Raw genomic sequence first — 9596 nt, 5'->3', positions numbered from 1 at the left:
AGTGTCGGGGCAGTGGGAACGAGGACCTGGAGAGGGAGAGTCCAGGAGAGGGCACTAACCCGGGCTATGCCTGCGGGGGAAGAAGCAGGGGTGGAAAGGAGAGAAGGAGCCCAAGAGGCCTTTAGAAGGCTGAACAGCATCCACTCCTGCCTAGAGGCTGAGTGGCAGCCCGGACCACAGCCTGAGCCGTCTCAGCTCATCTCAGAGAAACTGTCTAATTCAGGTCGAGCACAAACCTAGCCCTCTGCTTTTTAGAAGATCTCATGGCCCCCACAGCCTAGCCTCACATGGACCCAGCCAAACCCCTACCCCAGCCTGCTGCCCTCCCCAGGGGGATGCTCAGTCTCATAGAAGCCGGCCTTTAGCTAGAAGGTGGTGAGGACCTGTGAGTTGGGAAGTGCTGGGGTGGGGAGGCAGCTCGGGGGGCTGTGGCCACAGGGCAGCCCGAAGAAAGGAGGCACTGGGCTGGGGTCAGTGAGTCGGGAGAGGTCCAGCCAAAGACCAGAGACCCGGGCAGGGTTCCAGCCCCATCCAAGTGGGCCTGAGTAGCAGTGTGGGCACCTGGAAAGTGAGGAGAAAGAAAGACTCCGGGCGCCCAGAGCACTGGCCACCTGAGAGGTGCCTGGGGGCGATGGGAGATGACCCCATACTGAAGGCTATTTCCTATGGCCCAGAACCAAGGCTGCGATCCCCGAGATGAGAGTTACTGCCACCCCAAATTCTCAAACCCTTTAAAGGAGTAAGCCGTGCTGTTCCCTCCTCACAGCAGATGGCGCCATCCTGCTGGGATTGGTGACCGAGGGGCCTGAGGGATCCCGCCCGGAAACCCTGCCTGGGAGAGGGGGGGGCCGGGAGCCCGCGCTGGGAGCTGCTGGAGGGGGTGGAAGGGGGCACCCCAGCCCTGCCTCCCTCCCGGAGTGTCTGCTGCTCCCTGGGCCCCTCACCTCGTGCCTGGCCGCACCGTTCACTCCTCCCCACTGGCTGAGCCTCATGGCCAGCTTCTTGCTGCCTCTCCCCTCCGTCCCTGCTTCCCTCGCTGTCCCCCACCCTCCGTTTCTGCCTTCGGCTGGGGTCAGCGTCCGGGCGCTGGTTCACTTGGAGGCATCATCACAGGATAAGGGAACTCCAGGCCCAGCCAGGGGGGATGCGTTTGCCAGTGGGAATGTCCCTGTGGGGTCTTCCCTGAGCAGCTCCCAAGGGCTTGTGCACATCTTATGTCCTCAGGAGGCGCTCAGTGCCCCTAACTAGAGGAGGGGGTAACCAGGATGGTGGCAGGAGCGGCAGGGTAGAGAGGGCGTTCTCTCTGAGTGAACGAATGACAAAATAAATTACAGCAGCTTTCAGTATGGCGGGGAAACTTCCGCTGATGACTGTGCCTTGTATCTCCCAATCTCTAGGTCTTTAGTCAAGAAGGAAAAGCTGAAAAGCCCTTTCTCTCCCCACTTATTCCTTTCCTGTGCTTGGGGTGGGGCAGCCCACTCGAGGCAAAGAGTGGGTGTCAGCTGGCGCTGGTGGTACACGGAGGTGGGGGTGGGCCCAGGAGGGCAATGGGATGGGGAAGCAAGGATGCCCGGGGCAGAAGGACCAAGGGGAGACCTCCAGGGAAACTTCCAAAGGAACCTCAGAGTCCCTAGCACGGGGTCTTAGGGGCATGAGGGCTCCTGGGGAAAGAGCAGGGTAAGAGGTCTGTGTGTTGGCTCATCTCCGCCTGGGATACACAGTGCCCCGCCTGCCACTCCCCTGATCCGGGATTCCTTAAGGAGAGCTGCCGTATTTTTTAGCCTTTATATCGGTGCCGTTGGTTTGATAAGAACGAGGCCATCTATGAGACAATAGGGCAGAATATGTTACAGAAGGGCTGCCTGGTAGCAAGAAGTGCCCACTCCCTGGCGCCCATACCACCTGTCCCCAAGCTGCCATCCATTTCCTTACGTCAGCTGGAGGTGGGTGGGGTGCTGCGTTGTATTTCAGCGTTAAATAAGCAGCCAGTTGTCACACTTAGCCTTCCTAAGGATGGGCTGCCCTCTCTCTAATAGCTCTGGCTCACTTTGAACTTTTAGGTGGTCAGTGTATCGTAGGCAATGGTGAGTCTGTGGGTTAGATGTGGACTCTTGTTTCAACGTGCACTTGGGCAGGGGCAGGTGGGTCGGTGCTGAGTGGCTGGGAGGGAGGAAGTGTGAACAGAGGGGGAGAGATGAGAGGATATCAGAGAAAGGGGGGCGAGGACAACCAGGCAAGAAAAGGGTGTCACTGTCAACTGCTCTGTCGCTGCTCAGGAAAGGATGCCGGTGGCGCCCCAGCAGTGGGCGTGGGGCTGCCGCAGGAAGGAAGGGGCCAGGAGCGGTGGGCCTGCACTCAGGACGGGATGGATGGGCAGTCATAAGGGTCAGCCAGGAGTGTCCTCGTCTGTTCCCCATCCAGGGAGCACGCAGGCTGGGCTGGAAGTGAGGGAGGAAGGGGATGATGATAAAGAGTCCTCAAATGTCTTGGGCAGCCAGCTGGAGGGAGGTCTGGGCTGGCAAGGCTGACTCTGGGACTCTGCTGTATATCTGGAATTTTCTGACCGAGGTAAAAGTTGTCCTCCGAGATGCTGTTCTGCAAGAAAGTAGCGTCTTGCTTGATTTATGGCTGAGGGTGACATTGCTGATAAACCTACTAATGGTGCTTGTTGCCCGTGGTGGGGAGAGGGGGCAGTCACGGCTCCCAGCCCCGAAGGAGCTTACGGTGCACCTGGGGAAAGAGCACGGGCACGATGAGGTAAGAGCTTCAGTGTAGGAGGAACCAGGGGGATGGGATCAGGGTGGGCGAGGAGGACTTCTTGAGAGGGGGAGGAGATTCAGATGGAGAAAGCGGAAGGGTTTCCAAGATTACGGAACAGCGCAAGCAAAGGCATCAGGAAGGAGTGGAAGTTTGGGGGGATGGGGAGAGGTGGTGGGACACTACGGAAGGACTTGGCACACAGAAGACACTCAACAGATTTCCTAAGGAAGGAAGGGGGGGCCAGGGGAAGGCGGGAGAGAGGGGGAGGGCAGAGAGCTGCTCTCAGAGGCAGGTCACCCCCCCATTAGCCCTGGGGCAGACAGCTGCAGAAGCACGCCCCTTGGGGAGCCGCATGGCAGGCCCTCGTTTCCCCAGCTCCCATCCCGGGCTTGCTCGAAAATATGAAGCTGAGGCTTAAAAACAGGCTTGTGGCCAAACCCCACCCCATCGTCTTCTTCCAGGGCCTGTCTCTAGCCAATTCCTTGCAGAGTGGCAGCCACTCCAGCGCCCTGCTGGAGAGGCAGGGGTGTTGCCACCACGGGGTGACCGACCGGCCAGTAACCCCCCACCAAGATGGCAGCTTAGGGAGACAGCAGGGCCTTTGTCTGGTCCTGACCTTGCTGGGAGGCCTGCCGGCCTGAGTTTGCTCAGTGTTAATAATTGACCAGGTGCCCAGGGACAGGGCCCCCTCCGGCCAGCTGGATGGAGGGCACTCGGGGCTGGGGCCTTGGCCTCCCACAGCATCAGGTGAGACTCACCTGGGGCCGGGGGAGGAGAGAATCCTGGCCTTGGGTGAGGCTCAAAGAAGCCCGATGCCTCCCCCACTGCTCCCCAAGCCCAGAATCATGTGAGGTGCAGAGAGGGCCCAGCCCACGGTTGCTGGAAGCCTCGTAGTTGTGACCCTCCAGAAGGACAGGGCGGGACAGGGGCAACACCTTTACCCCAAGAAGAAAGGAGATGGAGGACGGAGAGAAGACCCTGGAAGGCAGGTGTGAGGTCCCCTGAGGAGGACAGAGCTGGACTCTTAGACCCAGTGGCCCCATCCCAAACAGCACGTGGCCGCAGACCCCTTCCTCAGGCCCCCTGATGGAAAATGCCAGCCAGAGAGAATGTTTGGGTTGACTCCTTCTGGGCCAGAGGGAAGAGGGTTAAGGATCCCCAGCCCTGGTCAGAACACCTGTGGTCTCTGGCCCTGGGTGAGTCAGGCACTGTTCACCCCAAAGCCACGACGGGGAGGCCTCAGCCGGGAGCATGGAGGAAGGTACCCTGTGATGTGCATCTCAAGCCACAGGAGGGAGAGTAGGAGAGCAAAGAGAGAACGAGAAGGGGAGGGCGATGCTATTGACAGCAGCTCCAGCTCCTAGGGCTTCTTTATAAGAGTTAAATGATCTCGGTCAGTCATCCTCAAGAGCCCTTGGAGCCGGTTGCTACCCCCGTCTGACAGTTGAGGAAACTGGGGCACAAGCCGGTCATCTGTCCAAGCTCCGGAATTGGGGAACAGCAGAGCAGAGGCAGTCTGACTCCAGCCCTGTGACCTGTACCACTCCCTTATCTCCTGGGGTCGGGGCAGGGGGGAGGGCTGCAGGAAGGGGAACGGGCCCCCCCTGAGTAGCAGAGAGTGGAGAATAATTGAGGAGGGTGCTGCCTGGGGATGCCTTTGAGGTGGAAGGGGGTGGGATCCAGCTTGTTCAGCCACTGCAGCCCGATCACCCAGTATTCTCCTTAGGGAAGGAGACCAGGTGGGCTGGCCCCTGGGTGTCAGGCAAGTGTGTCTCAGGCCTTGAGAGGGAGGGGCGGCGAGCCTCACCCCCTCTCCTCAACCCCACCTCTCCCTTTCCCCTTTGGCTTCACCTGTGAGAAGTCAATATTGATGTTTTATGACCCAAGATAAACACACACTTTTTTTCTCCCATACAGGGGTTATCTGGTCTGGAGGGTTAATCAATGACCACTGTGGGTGGGGGGAGCCTCTGAGAAGAAAGCAGCTATTCAGTTCAGTCCCCTGCCCCAGCCTCTCCCCTTCCCTCCTCCTCCCACCTGTGGCCTCCACCTCCCCCAGCCAGTGGGGACTGACCTGGCCCTGCCGGTGAGCGGGGAAGGGGCATTAGGGAGTGCGAGGCTGGAGTCCCAACGGGTGTGTTTGGGGGACTTAGTGGGATGCAGCAAGGAGAGCATCCTTGAGGCAGTTTGCCCTGTGGATTTCACCACAATGACCGTTTCATTCAGTTGGCGGGACAGGTGGGCCCACACGAGGCTGCTGTGGGCCCAGCCTGGCTAGGTGTCTGGGAGAAAGAGGGAGCACCGTCCCCTGGGAGCCGCACACAGAGGAGATGAGACTCATGTCACAGAGCACTCGAGTTGACCCAAGATGATGCTGGCCGCTTCCCAGGCAGGGGCGTTGGCGCCCAATGTGTGGGCCGGCCCTGCCTCTCAGCCGCTCTGTGGCCTTGGACGGTGGCTTAACATCTCTGGGCCTCAGGGGCCTCACCTCTCCTCGCAGGGTGGTTTCAAGGGTCGAATGAGATCTTGTACTTAGAGTGGGGAGGAAATAAGTGACTAAAGTTCACACGAATTGTAGCCTCCTCTGCCTTCTATGGGAAGGGCATGATTCATCTCTGGGTTAATGGTCCTTTTACTTAAACAGTGATCGGCCTTTAGAGTTTAGAAAACAGAGTGCCTGTGAGCGCAGCCTGGAGGGGTGAGGCTGAGCTGAAGCAAGTGGGCAGAACTGTGATGCTGTGAGGACCGTTCCTGGGAGCGCTCAAGGGACCCAGGAATAGGGGAGAATAGAGTGATGTTGGGAGTCTGGAGAGAAGGCTTGAAAAATACCTTGTGTGGCAGAGGAGAGGCCAACAGAGGGATACTGCCAAGGGGAAGCTCCTGGGGTAGGGAATGACCAACACATTTTGAGAATGTAGTATGTGACCTTGAATTTGAAGTCGTTTCCACCTGATGCTAAAATCACTGTCCATTATTCCTAAATGTGATTAAATATCTGCTATACCCATGAGCCTTGGGTTCTGGTACATTGCGCAGGGATGAAGGAGGAGACTGGCATCAGCTTAGCAAGAGGCAGTTCTCAAACGGGACGCCAGGCGCAGGGTTGAGGGCCACGATGAAGCGTTGCATCCTGGCTGCATCAGGAGAAACCAACCGCCCACCTCAGAAAGCCCTCAGGAATACGGGGCGTGAGAGGTGACTCCACGAGGCTGGAGAGCTTGAAGACACACAGACCAGGGGCACCTGGTTACATCAGTGAAGATGCCTTTTAAACACGATCATGCCACAGATGGCTGCCGTCATGGGATTGGGTTATGGTCTGGGAAATTTGAGGTTGAACACATGTAGTCACTGACCCCCTGCTGGGCACTTGGCTGTGCCTACAGGTGATGATGGTGAGACAGGTCTCTGCCCCTCCAAGAGTTCTCTTAAGAGAGAACAGGCTGTGACCGACATGACTAATTGGCCCCTACGTCACTGCCTCCCTTTCTTTCTCGTTGTGATAGAATACACGCGTTTTCAACTGGGCATATCAGCCCAGAGTAAAGACTGCCTTTCACGGTCTCCCTTGCAACTCAGTGTAGCCACATGGCCAAAGGGAGGTGAACAGGAGTGGTGTGTACAACTTCTGAATTGCATACTCCCCAGCCCCTTTCCCCCTTCTTGTTCACTGGAATTGAAAATTGGGGGTGACCATGTTGGATCCTGTAGGCGGGGGGGGCAGCCTCCTGGGACGGGAAAGCAAAATGGCAAAAGAAGCCCAGAGTGTCACAGAGTAAAACCATCAGACCAGCTTTGATTCTCTCATGAGAGAGAAATAAACTTCCATCATTTCGAAGCTGCTGTTATGTTTGGTCTCCCAGTTATAGCTGCCAAAATCTTTTCCGTATTTGATTTCGACTACTTGGAAATAGAGGACTGTCATAAAAAATACTCACTTTTGTGGTACTGGCTTCACAGTCAGGTAGGGCAGACACAGATATGCAGACGGGGAAGTTGGTGACCCTTGTTATGCTCTGGCAGAAGATTTAGTAAACTGTCATCTTGATCAGTACCTTGACAGGAAGACCACATGCTCTCTGAGTCTGTAGAGAACTTGAGAACTGGGGAGGTCCTGAGTACTTGCTGAGTTTGGCAGATTCCTAGAAAAGAGAGGTGAACTCGGGTTAGACCTAGCCAGTTTTCAAGCAGAGACGGAAGGGAATACAGTTCTGCTAAGGGCACCTATGCCTGCTGCCTGCAACCTAAATTGACTGAGAGTCTGGAATTTTGGAGCCTTGAAGAGTTGTCAATGCCAACTGCTTCTGTACCCCAGATGGAAGGAGTGACCAAAGTTGGCTCTGAACAGACAGCCTTAGTAGGAGTTAAGACTATAGCCCTGAGCCTTCCTCAAGCTTTCCCAGGTGAGAATTCTCTGCCAGACTGTGGGAGCCAGCCCAGCAGCCAAGATCAGATTAAGGGTGTTCCCTTTCCACCCTGGCCTATTGTCTCAGATGGCCTGAAGATAGCAGCCATGAAGCTGAGAGAGGGGTCTGGGCAGAGCACGGAAGACAGTAAAAATATAGCCTGACAAACTCTGTCAGGACAAGACCTTTGGCTGAGTTACCTGCACATGGAACTGACTCAAAGCAAATAGGCCAGGAGCCCGAGAGAGGCATATTCTTTGATGCCCACTTCAGATATGGTTATGGAGGTCAGTGACCTAGTAAGAGTCTCCCAGAGGACAAAGCCAAGAGCCAAGGAGGACAGTGGACAAGGGAGTTACTTCTAGAAAACAGAAGGACAAGAGTCTTTATAACTTCTAACTAGCATGATTTGGTAATTGCTGTGGACTGGGGCCATCTGTGTAGTTCCCATTGTTTTATTTTCCGAGTAAGAATTGTTTTTAAAATGTGATATGTGGTTCTTGTTCCATCATTGTCTGTTGGAGGAGGGTGGGGTGCGGATGTGTCTTTTTTTTAATATATAAATTTATTTATTTATTCATTTTTTAAATTTTTGGCTGCATTGGGTCTTTGCAGGCTTTCTCTAGTTGCTGAGAGCGGGGGCTACTCTTCGTTGCGGTGCACGGGCTTCTCATCGTGGTGGCTTTCCTGGTTGTGGAGCAGGGGCTCTAGCCTCACAGGCTTCAGTAGTTGTGGCACGTGGGCTCAGTAGTTGTGGCTCACGGGCTTAGTTGCTCCGTGGCACATGGGATCTTCCCGGACCAGGGCTCGAACCCATGTCCCCTGCATTGGCAGGCGGATTCTTAACCACTACACCACCAGGGAAGTCCCAGATGTGTCTTTTAAGTGTGTTGGTCTCCAGGCCACAGGTAACCACATCCAGATCTGATTGAGGTGTTGGGTGCAAGATGACCTGGTGTTTGAGGTCATCAAACCTTGTCATCACTTGGAAGACAATGTTAGTGGTTTATGTGTGAAAAGAAGAGTGATCACAGATAGTAAGGTGGCCAAAGGGGTGAACTGTGGCAGAGACTGCTAATTTGCCCCAAGATCCATTTTTCCCTTGTCTCTCTAATAATATAATATAACACCTGTAGTAGAGTGAAGCAAGTGGTCACCCAGGATAAAACTCCATTTCCCTGACTCTTTGAAGTTTTATGTGGCCATAAATCTAAGTTCTGGCCAGTGGGATGTGAATAAAGTGATGGTACAAGTTCTGGATGATATCATAGAAAGGCAGGAGACACTCTCTCCGTCACCTTTCCCTGTCTTGATGGCTGGAAGGCAGACATGTTGGAGAGTCATGTTGGTCCACACATATGATTGCAAACCCTAACGATGGTGGAGCAACAAGATAGAAGGAGCCTGGATCCCAACATTGCAGAGCTGAGGCAGCATGCCAGTTGGGACTTTTTTTTTTTTTTTGCGGTATGCGGGCCTCCCACTGCTGTGGCCTCTCCCGCCGCGGAGCACAGGCTCCGGACGCGCAGGCTCAGCGGCCATGGCCCACGGGCCCAGCCGCCCCGCGGCACGTGGGATCCTCCCGGACCGGGGCACGAACCCGCGCCCCCCTCATCAGCAGGCGGACTCCCAACCACTGCGCCACCAGGGAAGCCCCAGTTGGGGCTTTTAAATGAGACAGAAATAAACTTGCTCAAATCACTGGTATTTGGAGGTTTTATTTGTTTTTGTTGTAGCGTCTGAGCCTCTAACCTAAGTAATACAGCACCTCAATTACTGCAGTACCGTGGAATAAGAGCTCTAGTAGACATATGTGCAAGGTGCTATGGGAGTGAAGTGAAAAGAGTGATTAATTCTGTTTTGGGGAAATCTGGGAAGACTCCCAGGAGGGGATGATATTTAAAATGCATCTTGAAGGGTGAGAGATTTTTCCAGATGCACAAGTGAGGCAAAAGGGAAGGACATACCTGGGCATTGGACAGTATGAGCAAAGGCTCAAAGTGGTGAAAGCACCTGTCAAACGGCTCAAGATGCATAAAAGGAGAGGCAGTTCTGGGAGATGGGACTGGTGACTTAGATGGAGTCATTTGGGAAGGACCTTGAATGTCATGCTATGAAGTTTAGACTTTAGCATTTGGAACCACAGAAGGGTTTAACAGGGAAGTAACATGATCTAATTTTTTTTTTTTTAAATAGGTCTGCAACTGTGTTTAAGATGGATTTGAGAAGAGAGAGCCTGGGGGCCGAGGAAAGGCACTATGTAAACGTAATGCAAGTCAATTTTGACTTTCCCACAGAAACAATGTTATAAAAGAGGATTATGCTCCTGGCCATGGGTCTGACATACAGATTTTTATAGAACTGACCACAAAACCAAACTCAAGGAACTATAATGGTATACCCATAATCTCTACATTACAAAGTTTCTAA

Source organism: Lipotes vexillifer, unplaced genomic scaffold (assembly GCF_000442215.2).
Source record: "Lipotes vexillifer unplaced genomic scaffold, Lipotes_vexillifer_v1.1 scaffold278, whole genome shotgun sequence".
In the NCBI taxonomy this organism is placed as follows: domain Eukaryota; kingdom Metazoa; phylum Chordata; class Mammalia; order Artiodactyla; family Lipotidae; genus Lipotes; species Lipotes vexillifer.
This window is presented reverse-complemented; position numbering follows the sequence as displayed.